Raw genomic sequence first — 18,155 nt, forward strand, 5'->3', positions numbered from 1 at the left:
GGCTGCGAACCTTAAGGTCAGCGGTTCGAAACTACCAGCTGCTCCGCGGGAGAAAGATGAGGCTTTCTACTCCCGTAAAGATTTACACCCTCGGAAACCTGTACAGGGTCGCTGTGGGTCGGACCCGACTCGATGGCACTTAACAACAACAACAACAACACCTTGAACAGCTGGTAGTTTTGAACTGCTGACCTTGAGGTTAGCAGCCCAATTTGTAACCACTACGCTACCACTAGCCTACTCTTAACTAAGGAGTACTGGTGTGGCACTGTAGATCAGCACCAGACTGCTAACCACCAGCCTCTCCTTAGAAACCCTATACAGGATCAATATGCATCAGGACTGACTGGATGGCACTTAACAACTCTAACTGATGTATGTATTAAATAAGTAACTATTAATCCATTTTATTTTCCAATTTTAATTCAAACCACTTGGTAGCAAGACTCTGTTCTTTGGACTTTCCTTTAATACTATTTTGAAATGCTCCTAAGAGACTAAGTAAGTACTGTTACTTCCTAACCACTCCAAATGAGACTTTTCTTCACTTAAGTCATATCAGCCATTATCAATGTACCTTCTCTTACAGGCCTCAAAGTTCTTTTCCTAAAAACATTCCTCCTACATAGAAGTCAATCAATCCAATTAACTCAAAAGATCTACCAAGACTAAAAACACCAAGGTAGCCATAGATTAGCTACTAAAAGGAACTAACACTTGAAAACAATAAACAATCCAATAGACAGGAATGTTAGTTGCTAACACTGATTGAGCATGTGGTACTGTGAGTTAATGCCCTGGACTGCAAGGTCAGTGGCTCAAGCTCACCAACCACTTCTAGGAATCCCTATACAAGGTCACTATGAGTCAGAACTGACTCAACAGCACTTAAATGAGCCCTGGTAAGAAGCCCTGGTGGCATTATAGAACAAGAATTGGACTGTTAATCATAATGTCAGCAATTCAAATCCACCAGTCACTCCAAGAAAGATGAGGCTTTCTGCTCCCATAAAAATTTACAGTCTCAGAAACCCTATACAGGGTTGCTATGAGTTGGAATAGACTTAATGGCAGTGGGTTTGGTTTTGGTTTAGGAATTCTGGTAGCACTGTAGGTTAAGTGTTGGGATGCTAAGTGAAAGGTCAGGAGTTCAAACACATCAATGGTTCAGGGGGAAAAGATAAGGCAGTCTGCTCTTGTAGAGATTTACAGCCTTGGAAACCATAACGTGCAGTTCAACTCTGTTCTATAGGGTAGCTATGGGTTGGAATCATCTCAACTAGAGTGGGTTTGGTTTTAGTTTATGCAAAGTCCTTTATAATGCATTATTTCGTTTAAGCTCTCTCAAGGAGGTACTGGTGGCACTGTAGGACAAGCACTGGACTGCTGACTGCTAAACTAAGGTCAGCAGTTCAAACCCACTAGCTGCTCCTGGAGAGAAAAATGAGGTTTTCTGCTCCCATAAAGATTTACCACCTCAGAAACCCTATACAGGCTGCTATGAATCAGATGGACTTAACAGCAGTGGGTGTTTTGTTTTTGTAAAAGGTGGTATTATAATTACCCTCATTGTACAAAGGAGAAAAGAGAAGTAGATGAACTAAGTAACTTTCACGGGCCTCCAAGTTGGTAAATGGCTAAAAATGATTCAAGCACAGAGCTCTTACTTTCTTAATCATATCATATTTATGTAAATTATCATTTAAGTTTTTTTTTAATCCAGCCAATTGGTAAAACAGTAATTTTAAATAAAAATGAGTAGACCATTGCTGTTAATGCGTATAGTGTCATTTGTATATCATTGAGAGTTTAGAATACACATCTTTGGTTCCCATCCTTGAATAGAAAAGCATAAGTGATCTTGCTAAGATGATACACTGTTTAATAATATGTGCCAAGAATCATAAAGACCCCTATGCTTAAACGTGACAAGTTAGAATGTACTATACTGCCTAAAAAACTAGTGAATAGGAGATAAGAAATCCTCTCCCATTGTCACCTTATGAAACATCAGCACAAAATTCTGTATATATGGAATCCTGGTGTGACGCTGTAGGTTAATGCGCCAGACCGCAAAGCCATTTGAACTGCAAGGTCAGCGGTTCAAGTTCACCAGCTGCTCCTTGAAAACCCTCTACAGGGTCGCTATGGGTTGGAACTGACTTGATGGCACTTCACAACAACTATATATGTGTGTGTGTTGTTGTTGTTGTTGCTGTTATGTGCCGTGGAGTTGGTTCCGACTCACAGTGACCCTGTACAGGGTTTCTGAGGCTATAAATCTTTACAGGAGCAGAGAGCCTCATCTTTCTCCCAAGGAACAGCTGGTAGTTTCGAACTGCTGACCTTGCGGTTCACAGCCCGATTTGTAACCACTACGCTATCAGAGCTCCAGAGCTCTGGTAGCGTAGTGGTTACGAATAGGGTTGGTCCTGGTGTGGCCCTGTGAGTTAATGCGTTAGACTGCAAAACTGTTTGAACTGCAAGGTTGGTGGTTCAAGCTCACCAGCTGCTCTGTGGAAACCGTACAGAGGGTTGCTATGGGTTGGAATCAACAGCACTCAACAACTATATATATGTGTGTGTGTGTGTGTGTGTATGTATGTGCAATATCATTTAAGACAAGTAATACTAAAATAAAGGAGTCAGAGGTGGTCAAAGGACAGATTTGGCAGATTCTTCAAAGTCACTTTTCTGCCACCCCTAAACTGCAACAAGAAATCTGTCCATTAATAAAGCTGCTAGGTTATGCCTCACTGATTTTAACTACCCAAACACTAAGATTCTTCCTGTGGCGCGGAAACATAAGCAGTGGACTGCTACCCACAAGGTTGGCAGTTCAAACTCGCAAGCCACTCCTTGGAAAACCTCTACAAGGTTGCTATGAGTCAGAACTGACTTGACGACGCTTAACAGCAACAACAAATCTGCTTTCAGGTGCCAAGAGAAAAGTTAAAAGTGAAGGATGCAAAAGCTCTCCTTTGAAACCAGTAAGTACAATAAGCAAGTATCATACAGATGTTGTTGTGAAGTGTCATCGAGTTGGCTCCAACTCATAGTGACCCTGGCTCCAAGGAGCAGCTGTTTAGTTTGAAATGCCTTGCTGCTCAAACCAACCTTGTAGTCCAGTGCTTATCCTACAGTCCCACACCAGGACCCCAAAATATAAAAAGAATCTTAAATTAGAGAGGATAAGGAATTCTGAAATTTATCTTCCCTTTATATTTAATGTAAACTAAGAGGTTAAAAACGACAATAGCACACACATGTAAAATGACTCTTTCCAACTAAATTTCCAAATACTAGATGATAAAGACAAACCAAAAAGTAATTATTTATTACCTCCTAAGACTATCCTGACTCTGGTAGCGTAGTGGTTACGAATCAGGCTGTGAACCGCAAGGTCAGCAGTTCGAAACTACCAGCAGTTCCGCGGGAGAAAGAAGAGGTGTTCTGCTCCCGTAAAGATTTACAGCCTCGGAAACCCTGTGCAGGGTCGCTATGAGTCGGAACCAACTCCACGGCACTTAACAACAACAAGACTATCCTGACAGTGTTTCTCTGCTACTCACTGTCAATAGCAATTCACTGATAATCTCTTTGATATCTCAAGCGAGTAAAGTTTTGCAAAAGGTAATACAGAAATGGCTACAATCATACATTGACAGAGAACTTCTGGAGGCTCAAGCTGGATTCAGAAGAGGCCATGGAACGAGAGATGTCATTGCTGATATCTGATGGATCTTGGCTGAAAGCAGAGAATATCAGAAAGATATTTACCTGTGCTTTACTGACTACACAGAAGCTTTCGATTGTGTGGATCATGACAAGCTATGGACAACATTGCAAGTATGAGTATTCTAGAACACTTCCTTGTACTCATGAGGAATCTGTACCTAGACCAAAAAGCAGTTGTTCGAACAGAGCATGGGAATACTGAATGTTTTAAAATTAAGAAAGGTGTACCAATAGGTTGTATTCTTTCATCATACTTATTCAACCTGTATGCTGAGCAAATGATCCGAGAAGCTGGGTTCTATGAAGAAAAACGTGGCATCAGGATTGGAGGAAGACTCATTCACAACCTGCGATATACAGATGATACAACCTTGCTTGCTGAAAGTGAAGAGGACTTAAAACATTTACTGATGAAGATCAAAGAGCACAGCCTTCGGTATGGATTACATCTCAATGTCAAGAAAACAAAATTCCTTACCACTGGACCAATAAACAACATTCTTATCAACAGAGAAAAGACTGAAGTTGTCAAGGATTTCATTCTTCTTGGATCAACTATCAACATTCACAGAAGCAGCAGTCAAGAGATCAGACGACGTATTGCATTAGGCAAATCTGCTGCACAGGAGCTTTTTAAAGTGTTGAAGAGCAAAGATATCAGCTTGAGGACTGAGGTGCACCTGACCCCAAGCCATGGTATTTGCAATAACCTCATATGGATGCAAAAGCTGGACAGTGAATAAGGAAGATCATAGAAGAATTGATGTCTTTGAATTATGGTGTTGGAGAATACTAAAAATGCCATGGACTGCCAAAGAACCAATAGATCTGTTTTGGAAGAAGTGCAGCCAGAGTGCTCCTTAGAGGCCAAGATGGCCAAACTTCGTCTCTCATACTTCAGGTATATTGTCAGGCGGGACCAGTTACTGGAGAAGGATAGCATGTTTGGTAAGGTGGAGGGTCAGAGAAAAAGAGGAAGACTCTCAACATAGATTGGCCCCAAAGATGGACTGGCCAAGTGGCTGCATTGATGAAGAGCAAAGATCACAGCTATCAGTATGGGTTGCACCTCGATTTACAGAAAGCAAAAATTTTCACGACTGGGCCAATAATTAACATCCTGATAAATTGAAAAACTATTGAAACTGTCAAAGACTTCATTTTGCTTGGATACACTATCAATACTCATGGAAGCAGCAGTCAAGAAATCTAAGACATACTGCATTAGGTAAGTATCTGCTTCACAAGACCTCTTTAAAGTGTTCAAGAGCAAAGATGTTCAAAGGTGCACCTACCTAATCCAAACCATTTTGTTTTCAATAGCTTAACATGCATGTGAAAAGCTGAAAAAGAAGAATGTAGAAGAACTGATGCATTTGAGTTATGGTGTTGGAGAAGTATATTAAAAGCACTATGAACTACCAGAAGAACAGACCAATCTGTCTAGGAAGAAGTACAGTTAAAAAGCTCCTTAGAAGCCACGATAGCCAAAGTTGATCTTCTCATATTTCTAGGAATACATATTATGAGGATGGACCAGTCCCTGGAAAAGACATCATGCTTGGTAAAGTGGAGGGTCAGTGACAAAGAGGAAGACTCCCAACAAGACTGACTGGTACAGTGTCAGCAGCAATGGACTCAAGTTTAACAAAGATTGTGAGGATGGCACAGGACCAATGGCTGTGTTTCATTCTGCTGTGCATAAAGACGCTCTAAGTTGGAACCAATTCAACAGCACCCAACAACAAAATGGAAGATATAATCATTGCAAATTAACCCCAAAATCGTAGCACTTGTAACATTTGGAAGTTTAGAACAATCTCAATTTTTTTTTTTGAAATCTTCCATGTGTTGTTTTATTTTCCTTTTGTACAATTTTAATTCTGCAGGAGTTGACAGGGGAAGAATATTGCATATTTTTGTATTATATAACAGCAAAAAGATAAAGGAAAAAAAAGCAAGAACTCATAAGAGGTGCTATAAATATTTGCTGTGTTATCTAGCTTTCAATTTCACCTTAAGAGCACTCTTTCACCAATTCACCCCGTGACCTTGGCAATTCTGAAATATTAGAAACCATTTACCCCTCCCCTCCAAAAAGTATCATAACAAATTACAGCTGTTAAAACCAACAACTATTTCTCTAGTCATGCCTTCTTTAAGCACACATACCTCAGTGCGGGGCCAGGAAGAAGAGACCAGAATATGCTTCTGCTTCCACACAAAAGAGTTACTATTACTACTTCCACAAGGAACATGGTTACTGCCACTTATACAGAGGACCTTTCTCTCACTTTGCTATAACACAAATACCTAATTTTTATATTTTTTTAGACAGTAAGGAAACACATGGGGGGGGGGGGAGGTTGTTCCAGAAGAGTATTTCTCTTGCTTTAAAGCTTCCCCACTACGTGTTTGTAAAGTCCAAGCAAGTAGAGATGACGAAGACTTCCTTATATAATAGCTTGTGATTTCCTAGACTGCAGGCCTTTTCCCTTTGTGTTCTGTATACACTTAACACACACGAGCGCGCGCATTCACATTGCTTTGCAGCCCCTGGCATGATGCCAGCACTCAGTCAGCTGGTTGACTCCATTCACAGAGAAGGGTTGGAACTGACATGGAAAAAAGAAGGGGGAGTGAGGATAAGGGGGAGCTAGAACCATCACCGCTACAGACAAAAGAAATTAAAAAAAGAAAAGAAAAAGGAAATCTTAGTATAACACTCTTCCTACAGTTTCAGCTCAAAGACGACAAGAAGCCAGCAAAGACCCTCTCCATTACAATAGCAAATAGATGAAGCAGAGGAGATGATCCAAATCAAAGGAGCTTTGTATAAGGCTGAATCATTCTTGCAACAATTTTTTTTAAAAGCTAAGTGTTTAATACTTTGATCCCATCAGAAACCTCAGCATATCATCTGTTACACGTAGTCAGAAAAAGACTGAAAAACTCAAGTTAATTTTAAGTTTCTGCTTTTAAGAAAAAAAAAATCTAATAAAGGAAAAAAATCAAGATGGTTGGAAGTACTTACAGGTATACATTTTTCTGCTCCCTCCTCTAGCAGCCAGGAAGATTGGAGACAAGAAAAGGGGGAAACAGAAAAAGGGGGAAAAGATGGAATAAGAAATGGGTTTGTGTTTTGATTGTTTTTTTTTTGGGGGGGGAGCGTCATTTTCCCTTTTCTGTAGTAAGAGAAGCCCTTTTCTGTAGCACAGGGGTGACCCCATACGTGCCAACCCCCATGAGAGACCTGCACAAACCCAATCTCCAAGTGGGCACTGCCCTGCCAATCACATGGCGTACTGTTACATAAAACAAAAGAAACAGGGGATGCTTACTTTTACCCATGATGCTTAGCGAGGGCAGGAGGAGGGAGAGAAAAACCAGTTGTAGCCGGTTTATAACCTCAGGACATGGAATTATCTCTTAATTTTTAAGACATTTGTGGTACAAAAGTCAGTTAGTCTCCCTACCCTATCCCCACCCCATTATTCTGGCTTAGGGCCAAACTTTTCCTTCATTCATGAGCGCTAGTTTCCTCTTAGATCATGATGCTTTAACTGTTTAGTATCCAAAGCCAATATCCCAAAGAGGAAATCAAAGCATCAATACTAAAGCATGTTCCAAATTATTCTTTTAAAAACGTTAAGGCATAATGCCAATCAAGCATTTCCTAGCATTTGCAATAAGGAGTAAAGAAACTGGCACTGATGTGTTCATGAAAATTTTTTTCCTTCAGCTGTTAAACTGCGGTCCCAAAGGCAGATTTCTGATTTAGCGCTACCAATTCAAAATATTCAGGGTAGTTGAATCCACACCTAACACAAATGATATATCAACGTTTAAAAGCAAAGTAGTCATGATTATATATATATATTCTCTAAAATACACTTGAAAAATGACTCTGATCATGCCATAGTATGCCTGCAATATTATTCTACTTTCCTGTGTCACAGCTAGCACATTCTCCTCTATGCATATGAGTTCCTACCTAGCTATCAGTACCCATTACCTCATCCTGTCATTCTATAGACAGATCCAGACTTAACATATCTGAGCCTCGTCTCCTGATTAACTTCTTTTTTTGTTTTAGAGCAACTGTCTCCAATCAGTTTGTGAAGAGTTTTCATTTTCGTAAGTACTGATTATTGCTGTTAAATGTCATCCAGTGTTTTCCGACTCACAGAAACCCTGTATAGGGTTTCCAAGGAGTAGCTGGTAGGTTTGAACTATCGTCCTTGCAGTTAGCAATCCAATAAGGGGTCAGAAAGTGGTGAGGAAAAAATTCAAGCAGATCAAAAGTGACTTTAGTATAATAGAATGAAACGCTGTCCAGTTCTGTGTCATCTTCATAATTGCTGATATATTCCATTACTGTGGTTATTTTATCAATTTATCTCATTAAGAGATTCCCTCATTTTTGCTGAGCCTCTAATTTTACCAACAATTGGTGTTTCCTGATGTCATGTCCAAAATTGTTTTAGAACTATTGGCTGGGGACCTTTGCTTTGCAGAACTAAGTTCTATATAAAGAGTAACAGGGGAGACGTAATGTTTCCTTACTTTTCAATTGATATCTCTTTTATCAATATGCCTTGGCAGCAAAATCTGGCAATCTGCTGCTATAAAGATTACAATGAAAAAAACATTACAGAGCAGTTCTATTCTGTCACACAAGGTGTCTATGAGTGGGAATCAACTCATTAGCACCCAGCCTCAATCTAGACCCAAAATATCTACCTTCCTTTTGGGAGTGGTACATTGCTTCTAAAATTCGAGTAATTCATTAATTGTCTTTTAAAAGCAATGCCTCCATAAGAATAACAAACGCTTTGTTTTCCCAAATATTAACACTTCTAGAATCTACAGAATATAGGAAAATAAGCTACATTCTAGCCAAAGATATTAATTTTGGGGAAAATTTCCTAAGCAATCTAAATATAAAATTCAATTTTAAGAAAACTGATACTGAATTGATCTGAAAGGTCACAATGGCACTGGCCTAAGGGATTCAACAGTTTACCAATTACAAAAGACAGGTCTTGAATCGATACAAAGCCAGGCTTCAAGTGGTTGATATTGCATTATCTCAGTAAGTTGTTGTTGTGAAGTGCCGTTGAGTCGGTTCTGACCCACAGCGACCCTGCATAGGGTTTCCAAGGCGCAGCTTAGAGTTCAAACGGCTTTGCAGTTTGGCACATTAACCCACAGCGCCACACCAGGAACTCCATCTCAATAAGTAAGGTGCACTTAACAGTAGTTCATCAGACAGAGGCCTCCAGATCTAGGTACCATTATCATTTTTGCAGATAAAGGGAAAGTCTGTGATACACAGGGTAAGGAAAATGGGCTACTATCTCTCACTCATATCACATCAACCAAAGATCCAACTATGAATTTCAAACCAAGGAGCTGTAATTTCATGTTTGATCAGAGTAGGGAAAGGAAAGACTGCCTATACTTTTGCTGTTCAATTGATTCTGAATCACAGTGATCCTAAAAGACAGAGTTTAAACTGACAGAAATGATGCTGGAGATAGCATAACAGAATTTTACAAGACCAATGATTTCTTCATTGCAAATACCTTTTTAAATAACATAGAAAGACGACTATACACATGAACCTCACGAGATGGGAAAGATAGAACCAAATTGACAACTTCTGTGGAAAGAGATGGAAAAGCTCTATTATCATCAGCCAGAACAAGACCAGGGACAGACTGTGGAATTGCTCATATGTAAATTGCTCTATTGCTCATATGCAAATTCAGGCAGAAGCTGAAGAAAATTAAAACAAGTCCACAAGGGCCAAAATATTACCATGAATATATCCCACCTGGAGTCCTGGTGTGGTGCTGTGGGTTAATGCACTGGATGCGCAAAGTCATTTGAATCTCACCAAGGGTGGTTCAACACTCATGACAGTCACTCCTTGAAAACCCTATACAGGGTCGCTATGAGTCGGAATCAACTTGACAGCACTCAACAACAACAACAATATCCCACCTGTATTTAGAGAGCATCTGAAGAACAGATTTGATGCATTAGACACTGAAGACTAAAGACTAGAAGACTTATGGGATGACATCAAGAACCTCATATAGGAAGAAAGCAAAAGGTCATTAAGAAGACAAGAGAGAAAGAAAAGACCAAAATAGATGTCAAAAAAGACTCTAAAACTTGCTCTCCAAGGGAGAAGTTAGGGGGCATGAGAGCTAAACAGAAAATTTCAAAGGTCAGCTCAAGAAGACAAAGTCAAATATTATAACGAAACGTGCAAAGACCTGGAGTTAGAAAACCAAAAGGGAAGAAATGCTCAGCATTTCTCAAGAAAAGGGAAGTTAAGGAAAAATTTAAGCCACCACTTGCGATACTGAAGGATTCTATGGACAAAATATTGAATGATGTACAAAGCATCAAAAGAAGATGGACAGAGGGAATGGAAGCAAATGCGTTGAATGATGATGCATGGAGGGGACTGCAATCATTGCAATGAAACAAAATACAATAGGAAGAATGTAAAGCTGATGTTCTCCCATGTAAACTATCACTCAATTCACAAAAACTTAAAAGAAAAAAAAAAAAGGGAATAGAGGCAAATACCGTTAGCCGATGGAATATGGAGTGGACTGTAATCATTACAATGAAAAAAAATACATGACTGGTTGAGTGCAAAACCAATGTTCATTCTGACATGTAAACTACCACTCAATTCATAACCAAAAGCCTTGAAAAAAGATGATGAAAAGAATACACAGTCACTGTACCAAAAAGAAACAGTCGATGTTCAGCCATTTCAAGAGGTAGCATATGATCAAGATTCAATGTGCTGCCCCATCAAGAACCTTCTGAGGTAGATATTCTCACTAGAAAGGACAACCAGACAAGACTAGAACAGCTACAGCAATAGAATACACTTCTTGAAAGAAAGATCAGTAAGAAAAATCCAAAACAAAAATGGCAGCCTAATTGGCTACTTCAAGAACAAGCAAGCTGTTTGCCCGGAAGCCATAAAGGCAAGCAATCAAGTCCCTTCAGGACAAACCTCTCTCCAAGACTGAAACTCAAAGGGAATATTATGAGCAGGCTTGTAAGCTTGCTGGCAACCATGTTGGTCTACTGGTGAGTGGAAGAGGGGGAAAGGTAGCAATGAAGAAATGGGCTGAGTTCAACCACATTCCATAGACTCCCATTGGCCTGGAGATGAGAGAGAGAAGAGCAAGGGCTGGTTGGTCTGAAGTGTGGTGAGACCTCGGGACTCCTGAGTGCATGAACAAGGACACCGCCACAAAGGACTAGAACTGAGAGTGAAGTATCCATCTGATATGAAGTGAGGGGAGATACACAAGAACTCCCAAACTTGCAGTTAGTACCCATTAAACCTAGCCTTGATCATCAGAACTCGACTTGAGGAAGATAAAAAAACAATTTTTGATATAGGAAACAAGTGTAAATTGCTATAACTTAATGAACTTGACCTATACTTATGGATGTTGTAGCTCAAAATACCAACTGAGAGGGAAGGAGTCTTCACATCGTGTGTCAATCCTATCTATCCCCTCTGTATACAGGGTAGATAGGGATGGGCAACTTAGACACTGGCTACCTAAAATGAAGGGGCAATTAAGACACAAAGTGACTGGCATACAAGTTTTTTCAAGAGGGAGTTTAGTGTAAGAGTGTGTGGGGGAAGGCAGAATCCCCACTGAATAGTTTTCATCTTGTCTAGATGGGTCTGGTGAAAAGAGATGGGAGTAAGATTCTTATGATTCAAAAACAGTAATTCCTAACATGACTAACAGCGACTGTCACAACTACAAAGGTAGAAGTTTTGTAATAAAAAAGGGGAAGCAGTTAATCTTACAATCCAAGAACAGAAGAACCTAGGGACATCAAGGGAGAAGAGCACAAGTGGAATGTGGGACCCTACCCAGAAAAGGAGAAACACCAGAGATGAAAGCAGAGATGAGGACATGGAGAGAGAGCAGTTGAGGACTCTGGACTCATAGAAAAAGAAAGACAGTGCTGGCGGTCAGGAGGCAGGCTTACAGAATGTGCCCTTTGATTGTTTAAATCATTATATATACCCAAGTATTGCTGTGTACATCCCCCACCCCAAAAACAAAAACAAAAAACCCCACAGGGAATAGAAGCAAATACTTTTGAATGATGATGCACAAAGGAGATTGTAATCATTGCAATGAAACAATGAGTGTAAAACCGATATTCTCCCATACAAACTATCACTCAATTCACAATAAAAACTTTAAAATATATATTTTTAAAAAAGAGTCAATGTCCTGAAGGAAGAAGTCCAAGATACACTGAAGGCATTGGCAAAGAACAAGGTACCGGGAATACATGGGATATAAATTGCAATCTTTCAACTAAGTGATGCAGCACTGGAGGTACTCATTTACTTGGAAGGCAAATATGTTGGCCACCTGACTTGAAGAAATCTGTATGGAGGTAACCCAATGGAATGAGAAAATCATTAGACAACATCATTGATATCTCATGTGAATTAAGTTTTACATAAGGTAATACAAAAATAGCTGCAAACATACACTGACAGAGAACTTCCAGAGGTTCAAGCTGGCTTCAGAAGAAGATGTGGAATGAGGGATATTATTGCTGATATCAGATGGATCTTGGCTGAAAGCAGAGAATACCACAAAGATGTTTACCTGTGCTTTATTGACTACACAAGGCTTTCAACTGTGTGGATCATGACAAGCTTTGGCAACACTGCAAAGTATGAGTGTTCCAGAACACTTAACTGTGCTTATGAAGAACCTGTACATACACCAAGAAGTAGTTGTTCAAACAGAACAACATCGAATGGTTTAAAATTAGGAAAGGTGTGCCACAAGGTTGTATTCTTTCACAATACTTACTCAATCTGTATGCTGAGCAAATAATCCGAGAAACTGGATTATATGAAGAAAAACATGTCATCAGGATCGGAAGAAAACTCATTAACACAACCTGTGATATGCAGATGATACAAACTTGCTTGCTGAAAGCAAAAAGGACTAAAAATACTTGCTAATGAAGGTCAAAGATCACAGCCTTCAGTCAGTATGTGTTGTACCTCAATGTAAAGAAAACAAAAATTCTCACAACTGGACCAATAAACAACATCCATATAAATGGAGAAAAGATTTAAGTTGTTAAAGACTTCAATTTTCTGGGATCAATCATCACACTCTTGGAAGCAGCAGTCAAGAAAGACATCAACGCACAAGAACATCCAAACTTGCAGACAGTACCCATTTGACCTAGTTTCGACAGCTTGACAATCAGAAATCGACTAGAGGACGATTTAAAAAAAAAAATTTGATAAGGGAAACAATGGTAAATTGCTACAATTTGATGAAATTGACCTACACTCATGAATGTAGTAGCTCAAAATACCAAGAGAGAGGGAAGGAGTCTTTACATCTAATAAAGTCCGAGAAAGAGAGGAAGGCCCCAACAGGATGGATTGGCACAGTGGCAGCAGCAATGGGCTCAGACATAGCAATGATTGTGAGGCTGGCAAAGGACCTGGCAGTGTTTCATTCTGTTGTGCATAAGGTGTCTATGAGTCGGTACCAACTCAATGGCATCTAACAAGAAACTTTACAGAAACAGACTGACATTTTTTTCTTGCCAAGGAATTGGTGGTACTTACTATAACAGGAAACAAATTAAAAGTACTTAACTGTGTGAGATAAAAGCTCTATATTTTAAAACGTTATTATAATTTTTGTTAAATGCTGTCGAGTCAGTTCTGACCCACAGCAACCCTGTACAGAGTTTCCGAGGAGCAGCTGGTGAGCTGAACTGCCGACCCTTGGGGTTCAAACTGACTTTGCAGTCCAGTGCATTAACCCACAGCGCCACACCAAGACTCCATATTTAAAAATACTTCTCAGTAAATAGTATCCAAGTTGAGATACTCTTAAGTACTCCTCATTTTATGTATCACTGAAGAAAAGATCTGGAGTCCTGTGGGGTTAATGTGCCAGACTACAGAGCTGTTTGAACCGCAAGATCGGTGGTTCAAGCTCAACAATTGCTCCTCGGAAACCCTATACAAGGTCGCTATGGGTCAGAATCGACTCAACGGCACTTAACAACAACAACAATGAAAAGATCTAACATTTAAATGCTTTACTGTAGTTTTTAAAGCACCAAGCATATAAGAATTTTATCCATATTTTACACGCATGAAAATTATATGAACTCAAAACCTTTGAAATCACTCATTCAGCTAACAATAGTAGACTGGCTCTAAAGCCCATATTCATTCCATTCACCATGGTACCAACACTATTTCTTGGCCAAAACTTAAGACCCCAGTTCACTAGAATGCTTATCTTGCTAACCTTACACTCTGAATCTTGTATTAAAGAAAGCATTAGCCAAATAAATCTGAAATTGAAAATATAAACTCTGACAGGCATGTATGAATTCTACTAATATGATATTTCATCTAGATCTTCTTTTGAAAGGCTAAGTACATATATTATTGTTGTAAAATGTTGCTGAGTCAATTCCAACTCATAGCAAGACAATATAGTTTCTGAGCAGTGAGTATGAACCAGTGACCTGGCGGTTAGCAATCCGGTGCTTATCCTACAGCGCCACACCAGGACTCCACACATATGCTGGATACATAAGAAATCTAGTAGATAAATAAAATGACTGAGAAGGTGAACCCAAAAAGGATAATCACTACAATAAAGAGGTGATTATCCAGATTCAGAATACAGAATTCAAATATACAGACTGAAAAGCTTTAAGGTACTCCTACAAAAGAAATTTGGAAAAAACCAAAAAACTCCCAATATTAGATACACATTGGCAAAAATTATAGCCACCCACAGTCGCCCCATTTTTTTATGAGTAACAAATTTTATGAGTAACTTACTAATTTTTTTCTTGTCAATTTTTAAAAATACTTTATTTTGTTGAAAATGTACACATAGAAACATACACCAATTTAACAATTTTTATGTGTATAATTCAGCAACACTTAACAATTCTTCAAATTGTGTATCTATTCTCACCTTTCTTTTCTGAGCTGTACCTTCACCATTAACATGAGCTTACTGGCCCACCTAAATTTCTGCTCTAAATTTTCAAGTTGTTGTTGTCAATTTAATCCCATATAGACAACTCTTTAAAAGAGCACAACATTAACGTTAGTGCTAATTTTAACATATATCCTTTACCTCAGAGGAACCCTGATGGTGCAGTAATTAAAGTGCTAGGGTGAAAACTGAAAGGTTGGCAGTTAAAATTCACCAACTACTCAACAGAAGGATGCTACAATCTATTTACATAAAGATTTAGAACAAGTGAATTGGAATCAGAACCATTGTTAAGAAGGAAAAATAAAACCTAATTTTTTAAAAATCAACTTCACACAACAGCATGGCTAAATTTGTAGCATATACTTAAATTATTTTATATATCATTCACAAGCTATTTATCGGTGTTCAAAAAAACAAAACATGCTAATGGAGTCCTGGACTCCAAGGTCGATGGTGGTTCAAACATATCAGCTGCCCTTCTGAAGCCCTATGTAGGGTCGCTATGAGTCAGAACCGACTCAACGGCACACAGCCAGCCATGCCATGTATGGAGTCCTGGAGTGGCGCTGTGGGTTAATGCGCCAAACTGCAAAGCTATTTGAACTGCAAAGTCAGCAGTTCAAGCTCACCTGCAGCTCCTCAGAAACCCTATTTAGCTATTAGTCCTTGCTTGCTATCTCCCTGTGGAGCTAGTCCATTTGGCCACCGTTCACTTGTCTGTCAGTTTATCATACGGTGGCGGCTTAGCTATTACTGTGATGCTGGATGCTATGCCCCCAATATTTCAAATGCCAGCAAGGACACCCATGGTGGACAGGTTTCAGCAAAGCTTCCACACTAAGATCAGGAAAAAAGAAGAGATATCAGAAATATCAGCATTAAAAACCTTTCCAGTCGTTCCTCAGAAACCCTATACGAGATCGCTATGACTCGGCACCAACTGGACTGTACTTAGCAACAACAAACACCTTATTAATAGTAGCAGAACATTGTCTGATACAGTGTTGGAATATAAACCCCTAAGGTTAGAAGGCACTCAAAATACAACTGGGGAAGCACTGCCTCCTTAAAGTAGTCAAACTTAATGATGTCGATGGAGCAAAGCTTTCGGGACCTTCATTTGTTGATGTGACACTCACTACCCAAAAGGAGAAGAGACAGCTACAAACATCTATTAATAATCAGAACATGGAATGTATAGAAATATGAATCTAGGAAATCAAAGTCATCAAAAATAAAATGAAATGCAAAAAGATTGATATCCTAGGCATTACTGAGCTGAAATGGATTGATTGGCAGTGGCCATTTTGAATCAGACAATAATATAATGTACTATGCCATGAATGGAAGGAGCTCTGGTACCGTAGTGGTTACAAATCAGGCTGTGAACTGCAAAATCAGCAGTTCGAAACTACCAGCTGTTTCGCGGGAGAAAGATGAGGCTTTCTGCTCCCGTAAAGATTTACAGTCTCGAAAACCCTGTACAGGGTAGGGTCGCTATGAGTCGGAACCAACTCCACGGCACACAGTCAGCCATGCCATGAATAGAGTCCTGGTGTGACACTATGGGTTAATGCGCCAAACTGCAAAGCTATTTGAACTGCAAAGTTGGCAGTTCAAGCTCACCTGTAGTTCCTCAGAAACCCTATACAGGGTTCGCTATGGGTTGGAACCAACCCGACGGCATTTCCAACAATATGCCACAAATGACTAAATGAAGAGGAATGGTGTTGCATTCATCATTAAAAACATTTCAAGATCAATCATGAAGCACAACGCTGTCAGTGCTAGAATAATATCCATATGGTACAAGGCAGACCAGTTAATATGACTAATATTCAAATTTATGCACCAACCACTAACGCCAAAGGGGAGGAAATTGAAGATTTTTATCAACTTCTTCAATCTGAAAATGATCCAACATGTAATCAAGATGCACTGATAATTACTGGTGACTGAAGTGTGAAATTGGGAAACGTAGATTAGCCACTGGAAAACATGGCCTTAGTGACAGAAACCACACAAGGTTGCGTGATAAAATTTTGCAAGGCCACCAACTTTTTTATTGCAAATACTTTCAACAACACAAATGGTGACAATATATGTGGACCTTGCCAGATAGAATGTTTTTCTTGTTGCTAGGTGCCATCAAGTCAGTTTCAACTCACAGAGTGCACAGAACAACATATTGACCATCCTCACAATTGTTGTTATGCTTGAGCCCATTATTACTGCCACTGTGTCAATCCATCTTGTTGGGAGTCTTCCTCTTTTTCACTGACTTTACACACTCTTCCAAGCATAATGTCCTTTCTCCAGGGACTGGGTCCCCCCTGACAATATGTCTAAAGTACGAGAGACAATTCTTGCCATCCTGGCTTCTAATAAACATTCTTGGCTATACTTCTTAGAACACAAATTTGTTTGTTCTTCTGACAGTCCATGGTACTTTCAGTGTTCTTCACCAACTTTTTAAAGTTCAAACACATCAATTCTCTACAGTGTTCCTTATTCATTGTCCAACTTTCACATGCATATGACATGTGAAACAGGCTTGGGTCAGGTGTACCCTTTGTCCTCAAGCAGACATCTTTGCTCTTTAACACTTAAAAGAAGTCTTTTGCAGCAGATTTGCCTAATGCACTACATCTTCTGATTTCTTGACAGCTATTCTATGAGCAGTGATTGTGGCTCTAATAAGCAAAATGAGTCTATGACAACTTCAAACTTTTCACCATTTATCATGCTATTAAAGAGGTTATGGATAAGCTCAGTATTATCAGTCCGAAAAGGGTCAAGTGCCAACTGTGGAACAGACTATAAAGTTCAAACTGAAGCTGAAGATAACTAAAACAAATACATGAGAGCCAAAATTCAACTCTGGATATATTTCACCTAAATTTAGAGACTATCTAATGAACAGACTTGATGCACTGAACACTAATGATCAAAGACCAGTTAAGTTGTGGGGCAATATCAGACATGCAGAAACCAAAAGATAACTAAAAAGAAAGAAAAGACGAAAGTGGATGTCAGAATAGACTAAAACTAGCTCTTGAATGTTGAATATCTAAAGAGTGACTTGAGAAGACAAAATCAAAATATTATTACAAAATAGGAGGCGGGGGGGCTACAAAGGCAAGAAGTGACTGGCTTACAAGCTTTCAAGAGAGAACCTAGAGCCAGAGGGCCTGGAGGAAGGTAGACTCTCCAGTGAGTAGTATTCAATCTGTCTAGGCAGGGCTGATGAAATGAAATGCAGATGAGTCTTTTGTGATACAATAGTGAATAATTGTTATCAGGACTGATTGTGAGGGTTGGAAATGTAAA

The 18,155-nt window shown here is 39.3% G+C and overlaps 1 protein-coding gene and 1 pseudogene across 1 annotated transcript in view; both read right to left on the minus strand.

Moving 5' to 3' along the window:
• The window catches only part of LOC102842720, an 18,719-nt pseudogene extending 11,630 nt beyond the window's left edge, over window positions 1–7,089 (minus strand).
• The window catches only part of GATAD2B (GATA zinc finger domain containing 2B), a 147,222-nt gene that overhangs the window by 74,854 nt on the left and 54,213 nt on the right, over window positions 1–18,155 (minus strand). The gene's annotated exons all lie outside the window — the stretch shown is intronic.

This window comes from Chrysochloris asiatica, unplaced genomic scaffold (genome assembly GCF_000296735.1).
Source record: "Chrysochloris asiatica unplaced genomic scaffold, ChrAsi1.0 scaffold00042, whole genome shotgun sequence".
NCBI classification, from domain to species: Eukaryota; Metazoa; Chordata; class Mammalia; order Afrosoricida; family Chrysochloridae; genus Chrysochloris; species Chrysochloris asiatica.